A 27,617-nucleotide genomic window follows, 5' to 3' on the forward strand; every position below is an offset into this window, starting at 1 on the left:
ATCACAGTATGGGTCCAATAGATAATGACTAGGTTATCCTCAAGCTTTTTTCAAAGGTTATCTGTGAGGTCTCTAAGAATCAAATGTGATCATGGGCCATAGGTTAGTTATCATCATTCAGGACAGGTGGTTTTGTTTTTTGTGGGTTTTTTAAAAAATTATGTAACTTCATTTCTTTTAGTGTACTTGTCTGGTTTTGGTATCAAGCTAATGCTGGCCTTATAAAATGAGTTTGTTAAGTGTTCCCTTCTCTTTAATTTTTTGGAGGAGTTTGAAAAGGATTGGGTTAATTCTTTTTTGAATGTTTCATAGAATCACCAGTTGAAGCCATCTGGTCTCAGGCTTCCTTTGTTAGGATATATTGCATTACTCATTCAATCTCCTTACTCATTATTATTCTATTCGTATTTTCTATTTCTTCATGATTCAATCTTGGTAAGCTGTATGTTTTTAGGAGGTTATCCATTCTTTAAAGCTATCCAATTTGTTGGTATATAATTGCTCATAATAATCTCTTATAGGCCTTTGCATTTCTCTGGTATCAGTAGTAAGGTCTCTTTCATTTATAATTTTATTTATCTCTTTTTTCTTCTTAGTCTAGATAAAAGTTTGTCAGTTTTGTTGATCTGGGACACCTGGGTGGTTCAGTGGTTGAGCATCTGCCTTCGGCTCAGGACATGATCCCAGGGTCTGGGATCAAGTCCCACATCAGGGCTCCCTGAAGGAAGCCTGCTTCTCCCTCTGCCTATGTATCTGCCTCTCTCTGTATCTCTCATGAATAAATAAAATCTTTTTTTTTTTTAATTTTGTTGATCTTTTCAAAACACCAATTCTTTATTTTGTTGACTTTGTGAATTATTTTCTTGTCTGTATGTATGTACGTATGTATGTATGTATGTATTTTGAAAGATTTTATTTATGTATGTATTTAAGAGAGAAAGAGTGCATGAGCAGGGGGGAGGGGCAGAAAGAGAGGAAAAGAGAGAATTCCAAGCAGACACCATGCCCAGCCCAGAGGCTGACATAGAAGCCCGACAGAGGGCTCAGCTCCATCTTGTGACCCTGAGATCACGACCTGAGCTGAAGTCAAAAGTGTTTGCTCAACTGAATAAGCCACTCAGGCACCCCTGTATATCATTTATTTTTGCTCTAATCTTTACTATCTCCTTCTTTCTGCTAGGCTGGGTTTTAGTTTGTTCATTTTCTAGTTCCTTGGGGTATAAAGTTAGGTTGTTTACTTGAGAGCTTTCCTTTATTTTATGTATTATGACTATAAATTTTCCTCTGAAGTATAGAACTGCTTCTGCTGTATCTCATAAGTTTTAGTATGCTGTTTCCAAGAAATAGAAAGTATCCAAGTTGGAAGAGAAAAATTAAAATTTTCTGTTTGCAGATGACATGATCTTATGCATAGAAAACCCTAAAGATTCCACTAAAAGACTGTTTAAACTAATAAACAAATTTAGTGAAGTTAGATGATATAAAATCACCATACAAAATCAGTTGCATTTCAATATACTAACAGCAAATGACCTGCAAAAGAAATTAAGAAAGCAGTCCCATTTACAACAGCATCAAAAACAATATACTTAGGAATAAATTTAACCAAGGAGGTGAAACATCTGTATACTGAAAACTATAAAATACTGATGAAAGAAATTAAAGAAGACACAAACAAATGGAAAGATGTTTCACATTCATGGATTGGAAGAATTAATATTATCAAAATGTCTATGCTATCTAAAGAAATCTACAGATTCAATGCAATTCTTATAAAAATTTCAATGGCATTTTTCACAGACTAGAGAAACAATCGTAAAATTCATGTAGACATACAAATGATCCCAGATATCTAAAGCTATCTTGAGTAGAACAAAGCTGGGGCATCATACTTCCTATTTCAAACTATATTGCAGAACTATGGTAATCAAAGCCACATGGAACAGGCATAAAAACATACCATTGGAACAAAGTAGAGCCACAGAAATAAACTCACAGACATATGGTCAACTAATCTTCAATCAGGGTGCCAAGAATACAAAATGAAAAAAGAGTAGTTTCTTCAGTCGATAGTGTTGGAAAAACCTAGATACCCACATGTAAGAAGAATGAAATTGAAAATTATCTTACATTATACACAAAAACCAATTCAAAATGGATTAAGACTTAACTAGAAGATCTGAAACTAAACTTCTAGTAGAAAAAAAAAACAGGAAAAAGTTCCTTGACATGAGTCTTGGCAGTGATTTTTTTGGAAATGACACCAAAAGCAAAGGTGATAAAAGCAAAACTAAACAAGTGGGACTACATCAGACTAAAAAGCTTCTGTTTGGCAAAGAAAACAACAAGATGAAAAGACACCCAACAGAATAGGATAAAATATTTGCAAACGACATATCTGGTAATGGGATAACATGTAAGAAACCATTGCAACTCAATAAGAAAAGTAACCATATTCCTTAAAATGGCAAAGAATCTGAATAGATGTTTCTCTAAAGATGACATACTACTGTCCAAGAGGTATATGTAAAGATGCTCAACATCACTATTCTTAGGGAAATGCAAATCAAAACCACAATGAGATCATCTCACAACATTTTATAATGGCTATTATTTTCTTTAAAGATAGTAAGCCAAAAACAAAAAAAATAAAGATAGTAAGCATTTGCAGAGGTGTGGAGAAAAGGGAACACTGGTACATTTTTGGTGGGAATGTAAATGAATTCAGTCATTATGGAAAACAATATGGAGTTTCCTCAAAAATTAAAACTAGAACTGCAACAAGATCCAGCAATGCCATTTCTCAGTATTTATCCAGAAGAATTGAAATCAGGATCAAAGGGACACCTGCACTTCCATGTTCACTGAAGCATTATTGAGAATAGCCAAGACATAGAAGCAAGTTAAATGTTCATAGCTGGATGATTGGTAAAGAAAATGTGGTATAATTATGCTAAGTGAAATAAGTCAGACAGAGACAAATACCACATGATTTCACTTATATGTGGAATCTAAAAGACAAACAACAACAACAAAACACCAGAAACAGACTTATAAATATGGAGGAAAAACTGGTGGTTGCCAGAGGGGAAAGAGGTAGAAGGATGGGCAAAATACGTAAAGGAGATTAAGAGGTACAAACTTCCAACTACAAAACAAATAAGTCAAGGGGATGAAAAGTACAGCATAAGGAATACAGTCAATAATACTGTAATAACATTGTATGATGACAGACGGTAACTGCTCTTATTGTGGTGAACATTGCATAATGTAGAATAGTTGAATCACTATGATAGGTACCTGAAACTAATAGAACATTGTATGTCAACTATACAATAATAAAAAATTTAAAAAACGAAAGAACAAACACAAATGTAATACATACACACAGTAAAATATTATCAAGCCTTAAAAAAAGCAGGAAATTCTGCCAATTGCAACAACATGGATAGACATGCAAGACATTATGCTAAGTGAAATGAGCCAGACACAGAAAGACAAATACTATATAATCTCACTTATATGTGGAATCCAAAATAGTCAAATTCATAGAAGAGGAGAGTAGAATGGTGGTTGCCAGGGGCGAAGAGGAGGGGAAAATAGGGAGGTGACAATCAAAACATACTAGATTTGTTTCACAATAAGTTCTGGAGACTTCTAGTAATACAGCATAGTGCCCTAAGCCAACAGTACTGTATTGTATACCTAAAATTTGCTTGTTAAGTGTTCTTATCAATGCACATAATAATAATAATAATAATAATAATAATTATTATTATTATTATTATTATAAAAGAAGGTTAGGAGGAAACTTTGGGAGATAATGGATGTATTGTTCATGGCCTTGATGGTGATGGCTTTACAAGCGTCTACTTATCCCCCACTTCACTGAGTTATGTATCTTAAATATGACAGCTTTTTACATGTCCATCATACTTCCATAAAGTGACTTTAAAAAATAAATTATGCAGGGGCACCTGGGTGGCTCAATCCGTTAAGCGTCTGCCCAGGCTCAGGTCATGATCCCAGGGTCCTGGGATCAAGCTCCATTTGGGCTCCCTGCTCAGTGGGGAGTCTGTTTCTCCCTCTCCCTCTGCCTCTCCACTCCCACCTGTGCTCTCCCTCTCTCAAATAAGCAAATAAAATATTAAATAAATATATAAAAAGATGGGTTTGTGGGATCAAGTTATGTATAATGTAAGGCAGAGCATTATTCCACAAAGATGCGGGTTCCTCTTACTCACCCATCCATCCAAATATGAAGAAACTAAATGCAATTAGAGACAGCCCTTTCCAGAAGGTTGAATATTAATTGTGTAGTTATAAAATATTGTGTCATCATCTAATATTTGAAGAATTAAACTCCTTGTCAAATATTTAATATTAAATATTTAAAATATTAAATCTAATTCTTAAAGGCTTTCTCTTCTTTTCCAAAGAGATGAACAAGGTTGACAAGAGGCACAGCAGTTTATGTACTGTGCTGTTCTGAAATTTATTCAATACTGAATTACCATGTGAAGACAGTGAGTGGTAAAGGGTTTCCAAGCAAGGAAGCCAACTGTGTTTACAATTCTCTCACTTAATGGACTAAGCAAATGTATTCATGAGCTTAGTCCCTGAAAATACAAGTGTGATGCATTGCATCCAAAAATTATATACAGTGAGATATTAATAGTTTGGGACTCACTGAATTAAATAATACTTTTCCACTGAAATGCTTCTCAAGATGTTTAATGTGCTATGTGTGTTTTGAACCTCCCCTAAGAAGATAAAGCCTAAAACATCTAATGTTATTTGGCAGTACAAACTTATTTTTGTGGAGTATCCATGATGGAAGACAATTTGAGGAATGTAAATGTATTGAATGTAACTGAGGTGGGAATACGGTCACCTTACATACTCACTAATTCTGAAAACTGGCAAGCTACTTGATTCCTGGACTTCCGCTAATGGTACTGCTTCTGCCTGTTTCATGAGGAGGGTTAAGGAGATAATAATATCCACATAGAACTGTTCATATGCATCATTATATGCTCATCACCAAGTATAGTGCTGCTATATAGTGAATATTCAATAAATATTTATTGGACATGTCAGTAAAACAGCATGTTTATATACATAATACATAACTAGATAATTATAAAGTACTTGACAAATATAAAATAACATCTCATAATATTAGAATGACTCATCTTGACTTGAAAATAATTTCTAAAGTTTTATCTCTGCCATTATAATTTGGGGTGACTCATGATTTTTTTCACTGTGTAAAGAGGCATATAATTAGCCACTCCTAATGACTATTATTAGTGTCAAGTTTTACATTAGCAATAATCTTGGAAAGAGAACAGTAGTTGAATATGAAAAAGTATAGGAAAATTATGATAGGAAGAGACCTATATTATAAAATGCTATTAGTACGGATCTTATTTAGTTTTTACATGGTCTCTGTGTAGCTCAATAAAACTACAAAAAAACAAGATGGAACATTTTTGTGGCAGGTTACTGATGATGACATAAGTATTTTAAGGTACTAAGAATGAATGGAGATAGTTACAGTAACAAAACTTATAATCAAAAGGGTTACATTTAGGTCTGGATTTTTCTAACATGGTTTTTCATTAGAACTCTTTATGCTTTTACTTTCCTGCACTACTATTGTGGCCTCCTTTCTTCCTCTAGCTACTTAATATATTTACCTGCACTGTTAGATCTCTCAAACAGCATTTATTTCAATGATCTTGACTTGTTTCAATTAACAAAATAAATAAAATTATGGAAGATAAACCCTGAAGAGCCTATGTTTTGAATGTTTGACCAGTTAGAGCGTTTTCATAGTCATCATTTCAACCTCAAGAAAACTGCCTTTCAAGTACTTTATATGACGTTCCTGAGAACTTTTTGATTTTGACCAAATTATTGAATATATTGGTTACCAGTTCAGGAGCAGGTTTGTGAAGGCAGCATGCCTTTATTCCAGATATAAATCCCCAAAGAAATCAGCCATGTGTGCTAGTTATACCCACAGGGATGTAACTGATGGAAAACTTGTGAAGAAACAGACAAAAATTGTTTTTTGAAAGTGGGAACAAAAATTAACATCTGATTTTAAAGATACATTTATATTTCATTACTTCAAATAAATTATAATTCATGAGAATGGAGAGGAGCGCTCCAGAGAAGAGGAAAAATAGTATCACATTGTTTTTTCTGGTCTGAAGCCGAAGTACACTTGTGCAGCTGTGGAAAAAAAAGGGGGGGGTGGGGCTTTCAAAGACTCTCAACAGGCATGCTTCAATAAGACATCCTACTGTTCTAGAAAATGCCTCAACAGAAAGGTCAATTTTTAAGAAATCATTCAAAGGAATAAGCCAAACTTAAAAGAAATTTGTCTGGGATCCTAGGTAACCTTACTTTGCCCCTTCTGAGTTGATTCTGTTTCATGTCAGAGACACACTAGACAAGTGGATGTGAAAGGGAAGGGCATTTGAGCTTTCTTGGCTGATCCACCACAGCCATTCTTAGCAATGCTTCCTCCATTGTCAACACTTCAAACAGAAACCATAATATGAATATCACCAGTGAGAGATTTGGAAAATGCACCACATCAATGACTTACTCTCCTGCCTCCCTCCCCCAACACCTGCTACCCTCCCCCCCAAGACAACATCAGAGCTTACTATCACGATACTGTAAGAGAAGTTTCGGACAAATTAAGAGTCCCCGCCAAGCCTCATTGTTACCGTATCCAGTGTCATCCTGGCCTCTTGCAACAAAGCCTTTAACGATGAGTTTTGAGTTAGCATTCCAACTCCTGAAAGCATGTTAGGGAATTTTATTTTTTATTTATTTTTATAAGGTTTTTAATTTTTTAAAATAATCTCTACACCCAACATGAGGCTTAAACTCACAACCCTGAGATCAAGAGTCACATGTTCCAGCAACCAAGCCAGCATGTTAGGTAATTTTAAATAAAAGTCAGTTACCTGTTAAATGTTCAGTACATTCAGGATTTTCTTTGAATATTCTTCTGTCTACAGGTATAGCAGGTAAGAAACTACAATCGTACACTGATGTCAAAACATTAAGAAAAAGGAAAGAGAAACTTTCATTGGGTAACAACACTGTGCTTCTAAAGGAAACACATATTCTGATTGTTAAGTCACTGCTATTTCTACTGCATCATGCTTCCCCCTACCACAAGGATGAGTTTTCTCTAAACTATTATCGATACTGGAAAATTGCCAACTACTTTGTTCTTTTGGTTCATTGAACTAGGAGTTTTATACACATTATTTAATATACAATGATTAAAAACTCCCTGTTTTATTTTAGCACCACGGCTCTCCTCTTAGGGTTTGCAGATAGATATACATATCCAGAATCTATATATCTACATATCTTTATTCCAGACAGCTCTGCTCCCAGGCCCGTCCTTTTTCCTCTTCTTTCCTTCTTCTTCCTTTCAAGAAGGCAAGCTGAGAAATTCCAAAAGTCGGTTCTGGAAAGGTTCGAATGAGATGCCATATCATACCAGGACAATTTGAACAAATTTCCAGTCACTTTCACTAGCTCTACCCTTTTTTTTTTTTTTCCACTCTGGTCCATCCAGCATACCATTCTCAGACAGATAATTCAAAAACCTCACTTTCATTGCTTAATCACTTGATGAAGAACCGACCTGGACTCTCATTTCCTACCGCAGCATGTTCACATACATCAGCCTGACTTCAGCTCTCTGCATAAATAATGTAGCCACAACATATGTCCCACTCTTCTAGAACAAATGGCAGTCTTTCTGAATGAAAAACGTTCCTCGCCTTCTCCCTTTATCAGTTATATTTATTTCCAGTTCTATGATTTAGCTTTGGCTGCCACTCTCCAACCTAGATGCTTTTCTTTTTGTTCTTGAACTAAATAAAACTATTGTTCACGACTCCTCTCTTCTGGAAACTGGGGAGAGAACCCCTCTCTCTGTTACAATATCACTTGGAGTGAGTGACATACGGCTGGTCACTTCATTTTTGACTAAGGTTGTCCTGACCCTTAGTTTTCTTCTTCTGTACTTACCGTAACCTGTTCATGGGACTATGTCTAGCCAATAATCATGTTGTTGGTTTGGGTGCCTACCACTGGCTATCTAATTAGAAGGATCTCTAAACGTGTTTATTTTTTAAAAAGATTTTATTTATTTATTCATGAGAGACACACAGAGAGAGGCAGAGACACAGGCAGACACATGAAGCAGGCTCCATGCAGGGAACCCGACGTGGGACTCAATCCTGGGTCTCCAGGATCAGGCCCTGGGCTGAAGGCGGGCGCTAAACCGCTGAGCCACCCGGGCTGCCCTGTACATGTTTTATTTTAGCAAAAATATTTCTTACTCAAGAAGAAAAGTAGAGAGAAAATCTCTTTACCTCTCTGCCCTGCCCCCCTCTCTCATCCTGTCTCTCTCTCTGGACAAACTGCACAGATTTTGAGTGAAGGCAGACAAGAGCTACCCATGTGGCTTCCCACTAGTTACTGATGAGTTACTAAAACCCATTTCCTCCTGTGGATAACAAGAATGTCATCTAATTCATGGTTCATGTAAGAAGGAAATAATACAATATATGTGAGGCCATTAGCACTATTCCCAGCATAGAGTTCGTACTTGGTAAATGGTGTCTTTTTTTTTTCTAATTTAGGAGGGAAAGTCAGTCTAATGATTAAAAGAATAAACCATAAGAAACACAAACCTAGCTTCAAATTCTAGCACTATCATCTATTAATTTGCTAAGTTCTCTTAACCTCTCTGATCCTTACTTTTTCACTTCCAAACATTTGGGTAATAATTTCTGCCAAACACTGGGAAGATTGAATGGGTAATAAAGACATGACCAGTATGTGGACAAGCATGATGTGTGCTTACTGTGATCACCAGGTAAATTTAACGGGATCCTGGGAGACGATATACCTTCTCTGATCCCTGGAGGGAACACTCAGCTTCCCCTGCTTTTCCTCTCATTACAGTGGATTCAACTATGACTATAAATTGAAAACACAGACTCAATTCAGTCACCAGAATGTTTTGTCTGATGTAATAGTGAAAACTACAAATATGATTTAACATGTAACCTAACCCTCAACCATCCAGCACCTGTCTCAGGCTGGAGCTTACAATGGCTCGAGGGCTCTCAGTCTTCTCCCTTCCCATCCACCCATTCTCTCAGGCCTCAGCTGCATTCCAAAATCCCAGTTGAAGAGAGTGAAAAGAAGTAACATCTGAGGTCTTTCTGCTTTCTGATCTGGCAGATAGTTAAGGCTGGCAGCAATTAGTAGAAGGCCATGCATATGTTTACAGCTGCCCTTTGTCTTCATAGTTGCTTTACGGAGTTATTTAAATCTTCTCCTTGGCCAATCTCTCTCATGATTCTCTTGGTCTCAGAAGATACATTTCTATTATAGGGCCTTGGCTCCTGCCTTCGCTACTACTTACCAACTGAACCTCCTTCCCCTGGAATCTTCTCATGCCTCCAGAAGCCCCGAGACAGATCTTGGAAGACCTAAGATAATCCTATACCAGGGCTCTCTTCCCGATGGCCCACAGCCACCTCTCAAGCCTCATTCCTTGTTTCAACGAACCAGATCACCTCCCTCCGATCCTGGTTAGCCTCTCTTTAAGCTTACAGAAGTAGGAGGTGGATCTAAGCCAGAGTCCAGTGCAGCTTCCTCAGGCATGAGTCAGATATCAGGTCTTTGTGGCCTCCTTGAGTCCTTATCTTCCCAACCACAAAAGGATGGGGGACTCATAGCAAGGGGACTGCTGTCTCTGAAGGGGTTTCTTTATGAATATTTTCTCTCTAACCTACTTTTAGATCTTTTTCTGGCCGAAGGATCTAAGACATATGGAATAGGTTCCTAGAGCTACTTCCAATGCCCTCATATGGTGGGCAAGTTGCTTCACACTCACCTTGGTATCCCAGCAGGTACTCTGACATCTGCCCTGTTGTACTCCAGTCAAACTGAGGAAGAAGGAAAACTGAGGAGGAATCCTGTTATTATTCATAAAGCATAGAGCAGTATCTGGCACTGGGACTGGCTACAGAATTTCCTGAGCCAGACAGATGGATATTCAGCTCCTCTTGTTCACATATTATTAAGGATTTCAGGATAATGCTAGGAAAGCGTAAAACCGCCCATCTAAGCGCAGGGCCCTGTGTGACGGCACAAGTGACATGTCCATGAAGTCAACCCTCAAAAACACGTGGTAGAAATAGTCATTGCTGTCAGTCCTTTGGTTCATATCCCAAATAATCCCATTCTGCTCAGATGTGCCTAAATGGTCCTAGCAGCACTGAGACTTTATTGATAATCCATTACCAAAGACCCCACTGCAGCACATTTGTGCACAGCTCAGAATAGATTTCATGCTGAAACAAAAACCAGTCAATTTAGATCTGAACCGACTTCCCCCAAATTTACTGGCTACTTCCCTGATAAGAAAAGGGGGCTTATTAATATCCTCTGTAATTGCTTCTTCCCAATTCTAGTCAGTTGCAGAAAGCAGAGATGTGTGTGAAAGGCACATAAAGCACCACTACCTATACTGGTAGGCTCTTTGTTTCAGCTTTGAAAAAATAATAACAGAGCAACAAAACAGAAAAAGAGTCCTCTAATCAGAAATATTGAGGATGAAAGCACAATGTGCCATCCATCAAAGCACCTAATGCGTGTCATTATTTCCATTAAAGCATTTTGTATTGGGAGAAAATAAGACATTTCTCGGAAGGGGACGGTTTGCCTCTCTAATTCAATGGCACAGAATCCGGCATCCCCGAGGTAAGGTGCAGCAGGAGCTCAGAGTCAGCGTGGAAATGTAGCCACTGCGGAGACCATCCATCTCCCTGACACGGGCAGGGCCTCATTGTGTGGCTGCCAGACAGTCGGCTGAGATGACAATGTCACAGAATACAGAAAAGCAATCCATGTCATTGGACTCGTTTCTGCTCTTACCCATGAAGAGTTCCATAAAGCAGCTCGGGAGAGCATTATTCCGAGGCAAAGCAATGGAGATTGGGTCCGTGGCTGTCATAACCAATGCAGGTGGTCAAGGAGTTAAGTGAACACCGCACAGCGAGCGTGCAGAAGCTCTAGGTGTTAGCAGTGATGCGGGCACTGCATCTTTTTCAGAGCAATATTTTCTGGTGCAGATGCTGAGTCAGATCAGCTGCCTCTGGAGATTGATGACACCTCAGCCTCTCCCATTCCTTGAATCCAAAAAAAAAAAGAAGACCAAGTGTGCCTGACAGGAAAGACATCACTTGGTCATCATTGAAGAGGTAATTAAAATGACGGTGTGATATGGCTTCCCCCCTGATCAAAAAACAAGAAAAATACAACAAGTAATCTGGAACAGGCCAACCCAAGGAGGACTTGAAGGGCTTTGCATAGATCAATATAGCAAAAAGGGCTAGGGGATGGTCTTTTGAGGACGTGGGACAAGGAAATAGTTTAGGGCAGTCTCAAATAAGGGGCATCTGAGGCTAGATCAAACCTGTCCCTTAGCTCCCCTCACTGCCATTATTTGGAGGATCACCTGGTTTACTGCTATGCTTTGGGATATATGATTTGACCTGAGACCTCTAAATCTGCATAATACGATTTTTCTTAAAAGGATCTCATACTATAGAATAAGCCACACCTCCCCTAACTCCCCCACCTGTTATTTGAAACAGGACTTCTTTCAGGAAAGAGGGCAATTAGTGCAAAATCTATCAGAAGGCGTCTCAACCTGTCCTCCAGTCTCCAGCCAGGAGCTCCCTGGAAGGAGGCCATGCAACTCTCATTATTTGTTAGGCCACGGCCTATTTTTCCAGCCTGTTGTATAAGACAAATCCATTGCCTCATTCCTCATAGCCTCTCTACAAAGGAAAAAGCAGACAGATCTTCCCAAACTCAGACAGAATATTGTGCACAGCCAAGTGGGCTGAAAAAGCACGCTGCCAAATTGGCTAGCACAGTCCCACGTATCGGTCCTTTCCAGAGTTTCAGCAACAACAACAAAGATGCTGACCCCCAAGAAATGAAAAAGAGAGCTCATATGCTTCTATTTGGACAGAATTAGGACCCTGAAAAGCAAGCAAGAGATGTTGCCATCAAACTTTTCAGTGCTCTTCAGAAGGATCACAGCAAGGCCCGGTAACCAATATTAAAAAAACAAAAAAACAAAACGAAACAAAATGGAAACGGAAAAACTATCAAGCCTGAACTATAAGTCGGATAGGTAGATGAGTGCTGAAATGGTGTAAGTCCTCGCCACATAGAGGACAAGGCATTTACACACACGAGGGGGTCATAGGTCAAGCTCTGCTGCTAAAGCATTACCATTTCTCACAAGGATAATATGATCGTTAGAATCCTAATAAACAATTAATAATAGCTACTACTCGTCATGAGTTGACCAAGTGTGACGCACCATGATAAGCCCTATCCCTGGCCTATCTCATTCTCACCCCAACCCTGAAATTATTCCAGACCCACAGCTGAGAATACTGAAGTTCAGAGGAGTTCAGATTCTTGCTCCAGCTAATAGTGGCGGAGTCAGCCCTCGAGGTCAGTACAGACCGATGCAAAGGTCTTCCGCAGTGAAACCAGTTCCCATTCACTTCAGCTGCTCTGAAAATCATCAGCTGTGACTTTGATCCTCATTGGTTTCATCAGTACTTGTGGTATGTAATAAATTTCTATAACAGATGATGTATTTGCCCTCAGAGAATTAAAAATTCCAAAGAGGATCTTCTAGAAATGAATTTAATTTTTTTTGGGGGGGGGAGAATATCTTTGAGATGATCAACAATTAGGGAAGAACTGGAATAGAACCACAGCACTTCAGGTATTCCCTCATCCACCCCAGCAGTGGATCAACGTCTCCCCCTCCCCCGTTCTCTCTCTCTCTCTCTCCCTCCCTCCCTCTCTCTCTTCCTCTCTCCCTCTCTCTCTCATTCATTTGTTTGATCACAGCACTCCTATGCCCATGCTACACAATGTGAAGGCTGACTCCCATCTGCCCTCTTTTCTCAGAGACCAATAGTGAGGCATTCAGACTGCAGGGATCACACCCCCAGTGGCTGCAGGGCCTCTGGTGGCAGTCAAGAGATTGGAAACTCTACAATCTCAAAACACTCCATCAAGCCATTCAGCCAGTGGCATTTCACATAATGCTACATGATTAAAGACCATGAAGGTTAAACATTCTAACCAGACACATATGTCTAGCAATGGTCTTTTGAAAACCCCCATTCTGAGGAACCATCTGGACATTCCAGGTGATCTCCATGCCTACTGATGGGGGTCTACTCCATCATACATAATAGTTTGTGTAATCCAGCAGAGAGTGTATTTGATGGCCTCTTTTGTTTTAGCTTCTTTAAGAAGAGAGCCAAAGATTGGCTTCACTTTCATCAAAAGAGTATTGTTACACATAGATAAGAATGCCCTGGCTCTTTAAGAGTTTTAGAATTTAGAACTTGTTCCTGAGTAGTGTAAGGATTTAGATTCTAAGTGAGACTCTGAAGACTAAGGATAACTCAGACAATGGATGCTGAAATGACACAGGGCTAAATTTTAGCTGAATGCAGGGAATACCCTTCTAACAGCAAGAATAGTACAGGGTTTGAATAGATTCCCTGGCTCTCAGAGAGTGAGATATTCATAAAATCTGAGTCAGACAAGATCTTAGTAATTGTCTCTCCAGCACACTCTTTCTACAGAGGAGGAAAAGTGCCAAAGGCTGGGGGCTTGAAGACGGGACCTCAGATTCCTGGACTTTAGATTTACAGGACAGAGCATTTTCCTCAAAAACAAACTGGATACGCTCAAACAGAGGCTTGATTAAACTTTGTTCAGAATGTTACAGTTTAGATAGCAGAAAAGGGCTCAAGGAATATTTTCAACTCTCATAGTCTATGATATTGTAGCTAACTACCTGGGATAAATGGTATAATGCTGGTAGGTGATGATACACTAGATAACTTTAAGATTTCTCCATCATCCTAACACTGTATATAGACAGAAGCACCATCTGTTATTTTTAAAAAAGAATACATCCAATAAAAATCACCTAAAGAGAACTCCTATCTGTCTGTAATCTATCTACCGTCATCTATGTATGTATGTATGTGGATATATGTATATTGTATGTGTATATATGTATATATACACTTCATGTGTGTATATATATTACATATGCATTTATATATACATATTCATATAACTTTGCTTTTCTACAGAACGTTGCGAATACAGAAGCAAAATACAATGTTATCCTGATCATTTTATTAAATGACCTAAATAAACATTGTGCTAATAAAGAGTGCTACCCCAATTCTCTTTTAGGAAATAATTTTTTCACACATTTGTTTTTTTAGTGCATAGTATAAGATCTTCCAAAGAATGTTTAATTTAGGTGAAAACTTACCTGTTAGACACAAAATGGATTTTCATAAATTGTCTCTGAAATGCAATGCCTTGCAATGGGCCAGAGCATTCATCGATTTAATATTTGAGGTTTGGAAACTGAAAAACGAACTCTAGAAGCCAATGCCATTTTGTCATGTTCCATTTTGCTGAGTCATGAATATAAAGGTCAGTATGCAAAAAAGGAATCACTTAAGCAGATAAATGAGATTGTCCAACAAACGCTTTCGCTGAGATTCAATTGAATTCAGCCAAGAGTTTTGAACTTCTATTCTTTCACATTATCAGCGAAGCAGTATTTCTCATTAAGCTTCTGAGGGACCACTTAAACATTTCAATAATGCTTTATTCCATTTTACATGGACAATTATATGCCATATTAGCAGTCATGAATCTGAGGTTTCCTGAAAAAAAAATAAACAGTCTTTGTGGAAGTCCAGGGCCTGATATTAATTTTGCAATAAAAGAAAGAAAATTTTTGAATAAAAATTTAGAATCAAATATAATCTTGCCAGTATTCAGTGTTTTTTTTTTTTTTTAGTATTCAGTGTTTTATTTAAACATACATACATATCATCTACTATCCTTTCCTTGAAACATTATTTATATGACTATATTTTTGTCCATAAATTTTGAATGGACAGTAAAATCTTGCCACTTTTAGAATCAAATTCATTCTGACACTAGAACACTGACTAAACCTGTTATTTGTCCATTTTCACTTAAATTTCTTTTTCTCCATTATGCTATATTCTCTAAATTTCACCTTCCTTTTTTCATAAATTGAGCACAATACACTCTCCAAGCTGTCACTGAATATTAAATTCCATATATTTTCAAAAATTTTAATTGTCCTAGCTCTAGTCAGATTTAATGATACTTTAAAAAGGAGCTACAATAACCCTAGCAAAATGCCCTGGGTTAAGCATAGAGAAAGAGCCCAGAGTCATAGATTTGGGTCCTGAAATGGCTGATCTCAATTGCTTTGTACCCTCCTCCTGGTTCTTTTTCCTAAGCACTGTTGGTTGTCAAAATCACCAACATTTCCATTTATATTCTCACTTATCCTGCCAGCATGGCTAAGATGTAGAACATTCTCTTTATCTTAATTCACTTCTTTGCTTCCGTTTCACTATGCAATGCTCAGATAAAGTGTGGGCTACATCAAATTCAGAACAGAAAGCCTGTATTATTGTCCTCTTTATTCTCCCCAGCTGAGAGATAGGACCTAGATCTAGATATATTTGATATTTCAGAACCCATTCAAAACAATTTAAAGAGTCAGAATTTGTGTAGTCACCTAAGAAATGTATTTTGTAAGTGACAATTATAAAAGCTATGGAAGTTCATTCTCTAGTTTTCTAATTTTAGGAAGGAAAGAGTTATTATTTACTGTCTGTAATGACACAATTTATGCAAAATAAGAAAATGTTTTATGCATTTGACTGTGCCTATTTATTCTATTGTGGCTTGCTTTCTTTTGGTATGTTAGGGAGAGAAGTAAGGATCAAATCATTTGGAGGGTTTTTTTTTTCCCTTATGTTTCATATCAGATGACATTGTATCTGAATAGAGCCGGATCCCAGTTGTTATTCAACCAGTGAGCCAAAGGACGTTGATAATAGAAATTTCCCCAATTGGTTTCTTTGTTTTTAAAGTAGAAGGGTAATTTAAAATAAAACTAATTTTGTTTTAGTTTTTGAAATTTCAAATAATTACTATGCTATAAAATAGAACTCAAAATAGTTAATTTAATTGAGATGTCTAAGCCTAACACTACTAGACCTTTCAAATGAGCATGACTTACACTGATACACTGATAATGATTTAATAATATGTATTATCTCCCTCGAAGTTGGTATACTTACATAAACAATGGTTCGAAAGCCATAAGCCAAATTGAAAGTGAACCAGTACAGAAAGTGCTGAATGCGTCTATTATGCATTATTTTAGCTAGGGTAATGAATATTGTATTATCTCTTAATGTCGAGGTAGTTTTGTACTATTGTGGTGTCTGTTATTCTTAGAGAATCCTTAATGTAATGAAATGGAGCTAAGCTTAAATGCTATTTTGCTGGTTAGGTCATTATTTTTCCTTTTTGCTTGCACTTTGGATTATATAAAATCCTGCAGAGGCGAGAAGACACTTTAAAGATACAATAGAAGCAATGCTAACTTTAAAGTGAATCTTTCCTGGGTGGAACACAAAGTGCTTTCACTCATGATTTCTAATTACAGTATAGGTGACTCAAGAATTGCCACATATTTCATTCCCAGAAAAGGCACCATAAATAAATACTCTGTAGATGAGGAAAATTTAGGGATCATAAGATTAGATGACTTGCTTAGAACTAAATATATATATATACACATATGCATGTATGTGTATATAACTAAATATAGGTATATACACATATATAACTAAATATGTATATAACTGAACATATATACATAACCTATATATATATATATTTATTTATTTATACATATATAAAAGGGAAAGGAACTAAACATTAATTGTCTAGTATGTTCTAGGATTGAGGCAAATAGGTAAATGTTTTATAAATAATACCTCATTGACCCTCCTCCATGTTTTTCTAAGCATCAAATACTTGCAAAATTCCAAGCCACTGTTAGCAAATCAATTCTACCATGAAGATTATTTCACACTCATACCTCATATAGTGAGCTATACTCCCTACCAACCAGACAAAAGCATGGAAGCAGCATCTACTTTGATTTCTTTTCATGACTGACTTGGGAGCCCAAAATCTTTCCAAGGTCACTGAGTAACTAGTGTGAATTCCACTTTCATACTTTCCGGAGATCTAGTAGCCCCTCCCTTCTCTCTCCATTCATGCCCCTGGTTCTTTCTCTACTGCCTCCTTTTGTCACTGCCACACTTAGCAACAGCTGCTCAAATGATGCCCACTTCAGTTCATTATTTAACTCCCTTAACATCTCTCTGTAATAATTGTGTTTATTCAGGAGTTTCATCTTTGAGGATAGTGGATTAATTATAGTCTATGCAGGCACCATCTTCCTAAAACTGCCAATTCATCACCTTGCTACACATGGTTGGACACATTTCCCAACTGATTATTACGCGTGACCACTAGTGGTGATCATTTCCTAACTTGATTTTCTACATTTTCTGGAAGTAGTTTGCTTATTCACTTTTCCCAACATCTATCCTTACACAGATGCAGATAAATTTGTATCTTACTTTATAGACAGATATGAATATAATTTATAAAAAGACCACCTTTGTAGTTGAACATTACTACTTATTTTGAAATTCAAAAATATGTACACATTTCATTACTCATTTTTTCCTTATATTACAACTACGTTTTATGTGCTTAATGTTGACTCAATCATGATTTGATTTATCAAATCAAAGCTTAAAAAATATATTTCCTTTTGGCCAAAATCAAACTTTTGACATTCAACTTATCACCATTAGAGCTCTACAATGTTTGGAAATCCATTTTAGACTGATCTCTTTTTTGTTTTTAGCAGGTATCACTTTTTTTAAAAAAATCTACACCTTTCAGGAGAGTGGTATGCAATAGACCAACATCTTGGTGCTTAATTGGTAAGTTGGTAAATCTAGAAGCAGTGTGCTTTATTTGATAATAATTTTTAAAGTCATAAGCTGATATTTCTCTATGTCATTTGCTTTCTTCTCCTAATGAGATTTAAAATTTTATCCTCATCTTTTTTATATCAGTGATTTTTTTTTTCTATTTCCCATGCTATATATATTGTCACTCTAATCCATATGTTTCAATGACAGTGTTTCCCAAAGATGTAGAAACTTTAATTTGGGGGGGTATACGATTATATTTTATTTAAGTAAACCATAAAGAAACTCCTACGGTTCATTAGTCATCCTCCCCCTCTTTCCCTGCTTCTTATCCCCCCTAGCTTTGGGAAAAAGTAGTGCAATAATAAGGATTATAATTAGATAAGGATACATGGGGACACCTGGGTGGCTCAGCGATTAAGCCCCTGCCTTTAGCCCAGGGCGTGATCCTGGACTCCTGGGATCGAGTCCTGCATTGGGCTCCCTGCAAAGCAGCCTGCTTTTCTCTCTGTTTCTGTCTTCTCTCTACTCTCTCTGTGTCTCTCATTAATGAACAAATTCTTTAAAAGATAAAAAAAAAATAGATAAGGATACATGGGTAGAATATGCTATTACTGAGTAATAGTTATATACTATTTCTTTTTGACCAATGGCTAAAGGAACATGGAGTGATTCCTAGGTGAAAGACCAGATAAATCTGCTAGCTATCATTATTCTAGTCGGAACAAGCTCCCTAAAAAAAAACACTCCCAGCCACTTTCCATTGCAAGGTAGCATACTGAATACAAAGAAACTTATTTTATAAATCGAGTCCACTATTTCTTTATATTTTGCTTCTCCTGTTGTTGTTCTTATTAATATTGTTTTATCATAGGATGTTCCAGTATTGAATTGTAATCCTTTAGAGGAGCTTGAACATAAAGACAATGATATTTAATACCTTCTGTTTTAACTAATCTTATAACTGAGGTTGAAGTGCAACAAGTTTAGTTTAAGAATAATCAAGAAGAAACGTATCAGACAATTGGAAACACTCACCCCTAAAGATTATGTAGAACAATGTTTTATATATTCTATAAAAAGTTTACAATATTACTTGCAATTTTAAGTACCAATATACAAAAGACCCAGGCACAATTGAGCTATAACATTCAAATTGCAACAGTATAGTTACATTTTGTTAGCCCTTTCATATCACTCCAAATAAATCCACATTTAACAAGGTCTCAGAATGATGGTTTTTTTTTTTCAAATAACATAAATCCAGGAAATTCAGAAAGTTGCACTTAGCTTAGTTTGATTACAAACATCTGTCATTGGCATGCACTAGGCACTGCTTACCTATGTCTCCAATTTAGCACTCTGTGGTAGTTGTAAATTGCCCCTCTAAACCAGCAGATAAAGCTCAATCACCTTGAAACATTTTTTTTTCAGGTTTTGGTTTTAAATTTTAGTATAAGCCAACTGTATATTTTTCAATAATTTGACAATTTAAGCTAATCAAAAGTTCTACTTGGGGAAATGTTACTTTAAGGACACTCCCATTCTGATGTTAGCTATTAAATTTTTACTAAGGTGTTGTCAGTTCCAGTTCAGTAAAATAAGGTTTATACAACTTAAACTCCTAGTTAAGTAATATAAAACATGTTGTTCAGAATTTGTTTTACTCCAGTAATATAATATTCACAGTCACCCCGAGAAATGTGTTCTTTGATCCCCATTATAGAGGTAAAGAGAGGCTTAGAGAAATTAAGTAACAGGCCTCAAGGCAATACCAGCTGCTATGGGCTTACCCAGGATTTGATTTCAAGCCATTCTGACTCCAAAGACATAAATCCAAGTTAAATGCAACTGATGTCTCTGCTTTCTTCTACTCTTCTCTTTGAGAGCTGGTCAACGATGTAAGACCTCTTCTATGTACTATCATCTATAGAGATTTTTCTCTTCTAAAATATATCAAGACCATAGACTATTTTATGTTTTTTTAATTGAAGTTTTGTTGACATACCACGTTATGTTAGCTTCAAGTGTACAACATAGTGAATCAACAATTTTATGCATTACACAGTGCTCAGCATAAGTGTGGTTATCCTCATATCTATACAATGTTATTATAATACAATTAACCATACTCCCTCTGCTGTACTTTTCATTCTCATAAGTTATTTATTTTATAACTGGAAGTTGCTTCTATAGTTTCAAAGCCTAGGCCTTGCATATAATAGAACAAGATAAATTTTGCTACTTGACCAAAATGCTTTTTTTTTTAATTAGTTTATTTATTTGAGAGAGAGCATGAGCACACGTGTGAGCATGAGGGGGGCAGGCACAGGGAGAGAGAGAGAGAGAGAGAGAATGTCAAGCCAACTCCCCTCTGAGAAGGGAGCCTGATATGGGGCTTGATCTTATGACTGAGATCATGACCTGAGTAGAAATCAAGAATCAGATGCTTAACTAACTGAGGCACCCAGATGCCCTTCAAAATGCCTTAGTTGCTTAATAATTCTAATTTTTCTTAGCAGACACAAAGTGACTTAAATGCTATCTAGCCACTGTAAATGAATTTCAGTAGCATAATAATTCCAGGCCTACTTACTTTTATTCTCTATTTTTTTTTTCAAAAAAAATTTAAGCAAAAAACCGAGCTAAATTAGAATTAAATATGGGGTGCTTTTTTTCTTTTTCCTAGGGCATAAATGTGTCCCTGATTCCTGAAAGGATGTAAAATATTACCAGAAAGCTAAGAGAAGAGGAAAGTCATCTACCTATTGAAGACGAAATATAACTAACTCATTTAAGAAGTTTACTAGGAGGTTTTGTTTTGTTTTTCATAGAAATTAGATGGGTGACTATTTTTGCTGTAGGTGGTATCCTGGTGCTTTCCAGATACTTTTGTTAGAAGGGAGGCAACAATTTATAATTATGGAGTGCCTAGATGTGTCTTTCAGGAGAGACACAGCATGGAAAACCTGCTAGCACTTGCTGTGGGTTAGGAATCACCACAGACCTTTCAGTTGCGGTTTCTAACTGTGGATACCTTAGCAGGATGCCAGCTATTTGGTTCCTGGAAAATGTACTATAAGTTTTAATGTTTTCATTCTACCATTGACATATATATTGGAAATTATTATTTGTGAACCACAAGAAAGAATCGCATTTTATAACTGTCCAGATAAATAAAATTAAAACATAAACCCCATCCAAAAAAAGTGAGACTCTTTCTTAGCCAAAGAATTCTTTCAGCAGTTGGCCTTAGAAAGAACAGGATAATGTTTAACCCATAATCATGCTTTGAAAGTTGCCAACTGTCCTGGGCCTTTGATCATTCCAAAGAGAAATACTTTCTTGTCTGTCTGAAAGAGAACCAGATACTGTGTACTTTGGTTACAGGCCCTATGCTTGGTCACTAGATTCATAAATGAAGTTGTTTAAAATGCAAAGAAATGACCAAAAAAAGCTATTAGAATTTCAGGAAGTAGTGGAAGAGAACCGAAGAGATTTAAAAAAATAAAAAGCATACTTTATGAATGAGTATCATAAGATAAAAACTTACAATATACTTATAACTCAAAAAATTTAGTTTGCTCTCAGAAATATTAAACATTAGGTTCATTTATGCCACTGAGAAAGAAATCTCCATGATTATTCAGGGGTTAATTTTGGTGATTGTGTGGAAAAAAATACATTTATGAGGGACAATTAGGAAGGAAAGTTTTATAAATACTCGGATTTCAAGAGATATTGAAGTGAACCGTCTGTTTGGATGAGCATCAGAGAATTCTTAAGGGTACCAGAGCATCTTGTCAGTGAAGCACAATACACAGACTTAGATACTGCAAAGAATCTAGTTGCTTTGAAATCTCACTTCCTGAATAAAACTCCATGAAAAATCTTTGACTTAACTAGTTTTCAACTTTTAACACTTTGGTATCCTTCAAGTAGAATTTAGTTCTTCACTGGAAAAAATATTAAAAACATTCAAGTTTTAGAATAATTTTTCCTCAAAGATAAAAAAAATTCATAAGATGAAACTGGTTAAACTTTGGAAGTTGAGGCAAGTAGAAGCCCATTTTAGGGCTTTAAAATAGCATAAAGCAGTCTATTATAAGTTAACTTCTAGACATTTTCATCTCTCTAGGTTTTATTTAATTTCCTCCTTTCTCTGGCCATCATCTGGGTGGACATTTTTACAAGGTATTCACTTATATGTCTATTCAAAATACAGCTATATTTAATTTGGAAACAAAGAGGGAAACCTGTAGGCAAACCTATAGGCAAAAGATATAGTTAACGAAATTTGCCATCAATGTACCCTACAATAAGGGTTTGGGAGAGATTTTTCTAGAGGGGAAACAATGGAAGAGCTAAATGATTATAATCTTGTATTAGTGGGTTCTACTAAACATGTTTAGCAAATTGAGGTGAATTTCAACCTACTATTACTATATAATAATTAGAGGTTTCAGGATAGTTCTAAGAAAAGCTCGTTTTCTATTAGGTTCCTCTTAGCTATTGCTACTTAACAAATAACTCTGAAACTTTGCAGCTTAAAACAACAATCATTTTATAATACTTTACAATTTGTGAGCCAAGCATTTAGTCAATGCTCAGCTGAGTGATTCTTCTGTTACATATGGCGTTGACTAAGGTTACCCAGTGCTATTCAGCCGGCAGATGGGCTTGTCTGGAGGGTACAGGACAGCTTCAGCCACATGTCTAGTGCCAGAAACTGGATGTGTATGCCCTTTCAAAATTCAGATATTGAAATCCTAACCTTCAATATTATGGTATTTGGAGATGAGGTATTTGGGAAGTAATTAGGTTATAAGCATGAGGGCCTCATGAATGAGATCAGTGCGGGGTCATAAAAAAGACCCCGGAAAGCTCCTTTGCCCCTTCTACTACATGAGAACAGTGAGCAAATGGCTGTCTATAAACCAGGAAGTGGATCCTGGCCAGGCACTGAATCTACTTGTCACATGATCTTGGAATTTCCAGCTTCCAGAACTGTGGGAAATAAATTTTGGTTGTTTCTAAGGCACTTGTTCTATGGTAGTCTGTCATAGCAGCCCAAATAGTCCAAGATATCTGGTGTCTTGAGTGGGACGGCTGGATTATGGGTTCAGTTGGAAGTACACCACCCAAGCATAGCCTCCCCATAATGGTGGCCTCAGGGCAGTCAGCTTTCCTCCATGGTAGCTTGTGTTTTGAAAAGAAAGTGGTCTAGGAGACAAAAGCTAGGAGCTTCCAATTTCTTAAGGCTCCCCTAAAGTGGCACACCATCATTTCTGCCATATTGAATTTGTCAAAGATTCAAGGGGAGAGGACACAAATACCTCTTCTTAGTGGGAAGTATTTCAGAAATTTGTAATTTTTATTTTACCATGCTTGTGGTTACTAAAATCAAGTAAGTGTCCCTATTCAAAATCTATATATTCTTAGCAATGTGCTAGGATAGGGAGTCACAAGTAATGAAATCTATTCCTGAATATAAACTTTTTTCATTTTTAATCATTTATAATTCCATAATGACCAAATACAAATGAATAAAACTTTGTTTTGCTCCTCAACTGTAAAAAAAAGAAATTTAGACAAGAGAGGAAATCTGAATATGAACTGGGTATTAGACATAAAGTGAGTACTGAAAAATTTTTTACACGTGATAATGCCACAAAGGTTATGTAAGAAAAGGCTCTTATTGTTATTTTAAAGAAATATAATGAAATATTTAGGAATTAAATAACATTCTTTTGGAGACTTGCTTCAAAATACTCCATCACAAAGGTGACTAGATGGATAAAATTAATATAACAAGATACCACGATGATTGTTGTTGCTGCTAATGAGCATATGAGGGTTCATTATACTCCTTTGAATATGCTTATAAATTTTCTAATGATACAAATAAAAAGAAATGCTTTGTTGTTCTAATAGTGAGTATATTTCATAGTTACCACTGATTCATTGCCTAATACAGAAATATTTCAAAAGTCATAGTGCAGCTTTAAAGATAAAGTTCTTGTTGAGTCCTTTTTAATTTATTATGCACAATTTGTCTCAGCAGATAGCTCTGGATCTTGTCTATTAAGATACTACTAAGTCTATTCTCAGCAGTTTATATACTTTAATTTTCATCATTAATATAACATAATTTTCTTTATAGGTATTTATTTCTTCATCACAAGTATATCTTGAATGCCTCCTATTTGCTATTTCCTTCCTTCTAAAAATCAGGAGAAGCTTTGAGATTTTTAGGGTACAAAAAGGAGCTTTCTTCCTTCCATCCCTCCTTCCTTCCTTTCCTTTCTTCATTCTAAAAAGGAAGAAGCGTTGAGAAACCATGGAGAATAGAATGATGGATGGAGACCAGAATGATCATGCTTTCAGTCTGAAAATAATCTTCTTACAATGTGAAGAGCAGATTCAGGGTAGAGGAAGGGAAATGTATAGATTCACGAAGGTTCCAGTGGACTCAGAGACAGTTTAAGAAAAATCAACAAAATTTGGTGAGAGATTAAATATAGAAAATAAATGAGAGGAATTGAAATGTAAGTGCTTGCCATTCACCAATATCCATTATCTCCTGTTTAATAACACTTATTTTAACTGAGAAACACTTATATGTGCCAGGCACGGTTCTAAATACTTTACAAATAACTTTCTCTGAAGCAGAGAGCTCATTCACCTTTTCCCATATGAGGAATCTAATACAGAGAGAAGCAGAATAACTCATGAAAGATCACACAATTGGTGAGTGGGATATAAATCCAGTCTGCCCTAAGAATCTACATTTTTAATCCCAAACCTTGCTAGCCCATTCAAATTTTAGTTAGGCTCATGGCCAATCAGCTAGACATTACAGTTCTCAGATTACAACTCCCTTACAATTTGATGTGTTCTTGTGACTAAGCCCAGGTCAGTGGCATGGGAGCAATAGTGATACATGCTACTGTTTGGTCATGTGTTTTATTCCTCTGCCTTTCTTTCTTTCCTTTGAGAGATGGTCAGCATTGGAAAAACTGCCTTGAACCCAGAAATGGAAGCCATATACTGATGATAGCAAGCCTGCCCCCATAACCCAGGACCACTTATTTAGAAACCATGTGAAAGAGAAATGCATTTTTTTGTTACCTAATCTGTGCTAAATTAGTTACTATTTGTTGCATCAAATTAACCTGTCTCTTCCTTAAAGTAAAAACTGTCATAGATAACTGCCCACTTTCTGGAGTGCAGAATTGGAGGCATGATGAGACAAATCGTTAGGAGAGGAAACAAGCAGGTTTGGAGAAAGAAAACCATGTTAGTTACACGTTAAGTTTAAGATAACGTTAAAGCATTCAAGTAGAGATGTTGAGTAGGTAGCTATATACATGGATCCAGAGCTTTAAAAAAAAAATAGAGCTGAAAATAAACATTGATACAACTCTGAAATCAGCTGCACATCAGTGAAAATATATTTTTTTCTGAAATAGTCCATAATAATCTCAAGTGCTACAAAGAGGCTTTTTCCTAGCATTTTACTAACTTCCCAAATTTATATTGGAAAATATACTTTTAAGTGTGAATGTTTAGAATAGATGATCCCTTGAATCTTACATTTTTGAAACAACACTTGTCTACAGCCTCTAGAAAGTTAGTTTAGTAATCTTGTATCAGAAAAATTACTTGGTTTAGGGAGGTTGAGGTTATTGGTAATTGTATTAGTTGTCTACTGCTACATAACAGATTACTCCTAAGCCCAGAACCTTAAAACAACAAAATATTTATTATGTTATAGCTTCTGTAGGTCAGGAATCTGGGCACATCTTAACTGTGTGCCTCTGGCTCAGGGTCTCTTGTGAGGTTGCCGTCAAGCTGGAGGTCAAGGCTGCATCTCAGAACTCAACCGGGACTCAAAACATCTGCTTCGAAGCTCACGCTAGTGGTTCTTGGAAAGCTTCAAGACCTTGCTGAACTGAGGGCCTCATTTGTTTACAGAGCTCCCAAGGCCTCCCCCAAAGGATTGCTGACAGCATGGCAGCCTATTTCTCCCAGCACTGCAGGCCATGAGAAAGAGAGAACACTGCAGATGGAAGGCATAGTTTTTTCAAAACCTAATCTTGGAAGTGCTACCTGTTACCTCTAAAACAGTCAAATTCATGGAAGCAGAATGGAATGGTGGTGACAACAAAGTTGCTGTGGAGGGGGAAAATGTGAAGATGTTGATCAAGGGGTAAAAAATGCGTTCTGCAAGATGAAGATGTTCTGGAGATCTAATGTATAACAATATGACTACAGTTAAATACTGCATTACATTCTTAAAATTTGCTGAGAGAAAAAAAAATTGCTGAGAGGGTGGACCTTTAGTGTTCTCAGCATATACATACACAAAAAGTAACTATGTGAGATGATAAATATGTTAATTGGCTTGATTGCAGTGATTACTTCACCATATGCATATCAAAACATAAAGTTATACACCTTAAATATATGCATTTTTTATTTGTCAACTATACCTCGGTGAAGGAGGAAAAAAAGGATAGCAATAAAGAAAAGTGAATTATTTAGCCCAACCTACTCAGGGAAGCAGGTAACAGAGGGCTGAGGGCTAGGAGGCAGAGATTATTGGGGCCATTGTAGAGGCTGTCTAGCATGTAACCAAGAGTGGTCATAATGACATTAATGTAGATTTTGTGAGGGTACTTAAATTCTCTCTTAGAACTTAAGTTCTAAGTTTTTTGTATGTACATTAAATTAACATTAAATTTAAAAATTTAAGTTTATACACACACACATTATGGTAAGTATTCTATGGAATACAGAGATAAATAATTTATGGAACCTGAACTCTTGTTTCTAGTACAACATGTGTGTTATTTATTCCTTGGTTGGAAACTTATATTATTTCTCGAGTTCAGTTAAATATATATGTATACATATATTCCTCATGTGGCAAAGTGGGGTATGAAGAAATACTGTGTTCTTTCTTACATAGAAATAAATGAAATAAAGCCTCTGTATTTAACATTGTAAATGTGCCAGAAATAATAAATACTATTAATGATATGCTTTAAAATTGAAATTCTTAACTTTCATCAACAAGATATTTTTATTCTTAAGAAATGGAAATTGAGGGCAGCCTGCCCAGGTGGGCTCACTGGTTTAGCACCACCTTTGGCCCAGGGCGTGATCCTGGAGACCCGGGATCCAGATCGAGTCCCACATCAGGCTCCCTGCATGGAGCCTACTTCTCCCTCTGCCTGTGTCTCTGCCCCCCACCTCTTTCTCTGTGTGTGTGTATGTCTCTTTCGTGAATAAATAAATAAAATCTTAAAAAAAAAAAAAAAAAGAAATCCTATTTAAAAAAAAAGAAATGGAAATGGAAAATTTTCTAAAAAAATATGCAAAGGTAAAATGTAAAATACTTTTACATTTCATATTTATTATAATCAAATTCAAGATAAGAGAAGTGATGATAAGCTTCTGCAAAGCTTCTTGAAAAATTCCTTGCAGATATATCGTTTAAGTATTAAGATTAATAAAAAGCAATTAAATTAAAATAATTAACACAAAATACAGTGTTCATGC

At 36.4% G+C, this 27,617-nt stretch overlaps 1 long non-coding RNA gene across 5 annotated transcripts in view; it reads left to right on the top strand.

Annotated features, from left to right (window-relative positions):
* LOC144301758 (uncharacterized) overlaps positions 1–27,617 on the top strand; it is a 580,647-nt gene that overhangs the window by 486,159 nt on the left and 66,871 nt on the right. For 3 of the 5 annotated variants that reach the window (XR_013368542.1, XR_013368543.1, XR_013368547.1), the window contains one exon: positions 17,981–18,059. This is a non-coding gene — a long non-coding RNA (uncharacterized LOC144301758). Of the gene's footprint in view, positions 1–17,980; positions 18,060–20,739; positions 27,219–27,617 lie in introns of those variants that run through there. The other 2 variants (XR_013368545.1, XR_013368544.1) reach the window with 2 other exon arrangements.

Source organism: Canis aureus, chromosome 30, assembly GCF_053574225.1.
Source record: "Canis aureus isolate CA01 chromosome 30, VMU_Caureus_v.1.0, whole genome shotgun sequence".
Lineage (NCBI taxonomy): Eukaryota > Metazoa > Chordata > Mammalia > Carnivora > Canidae > Canis > Canis aureus.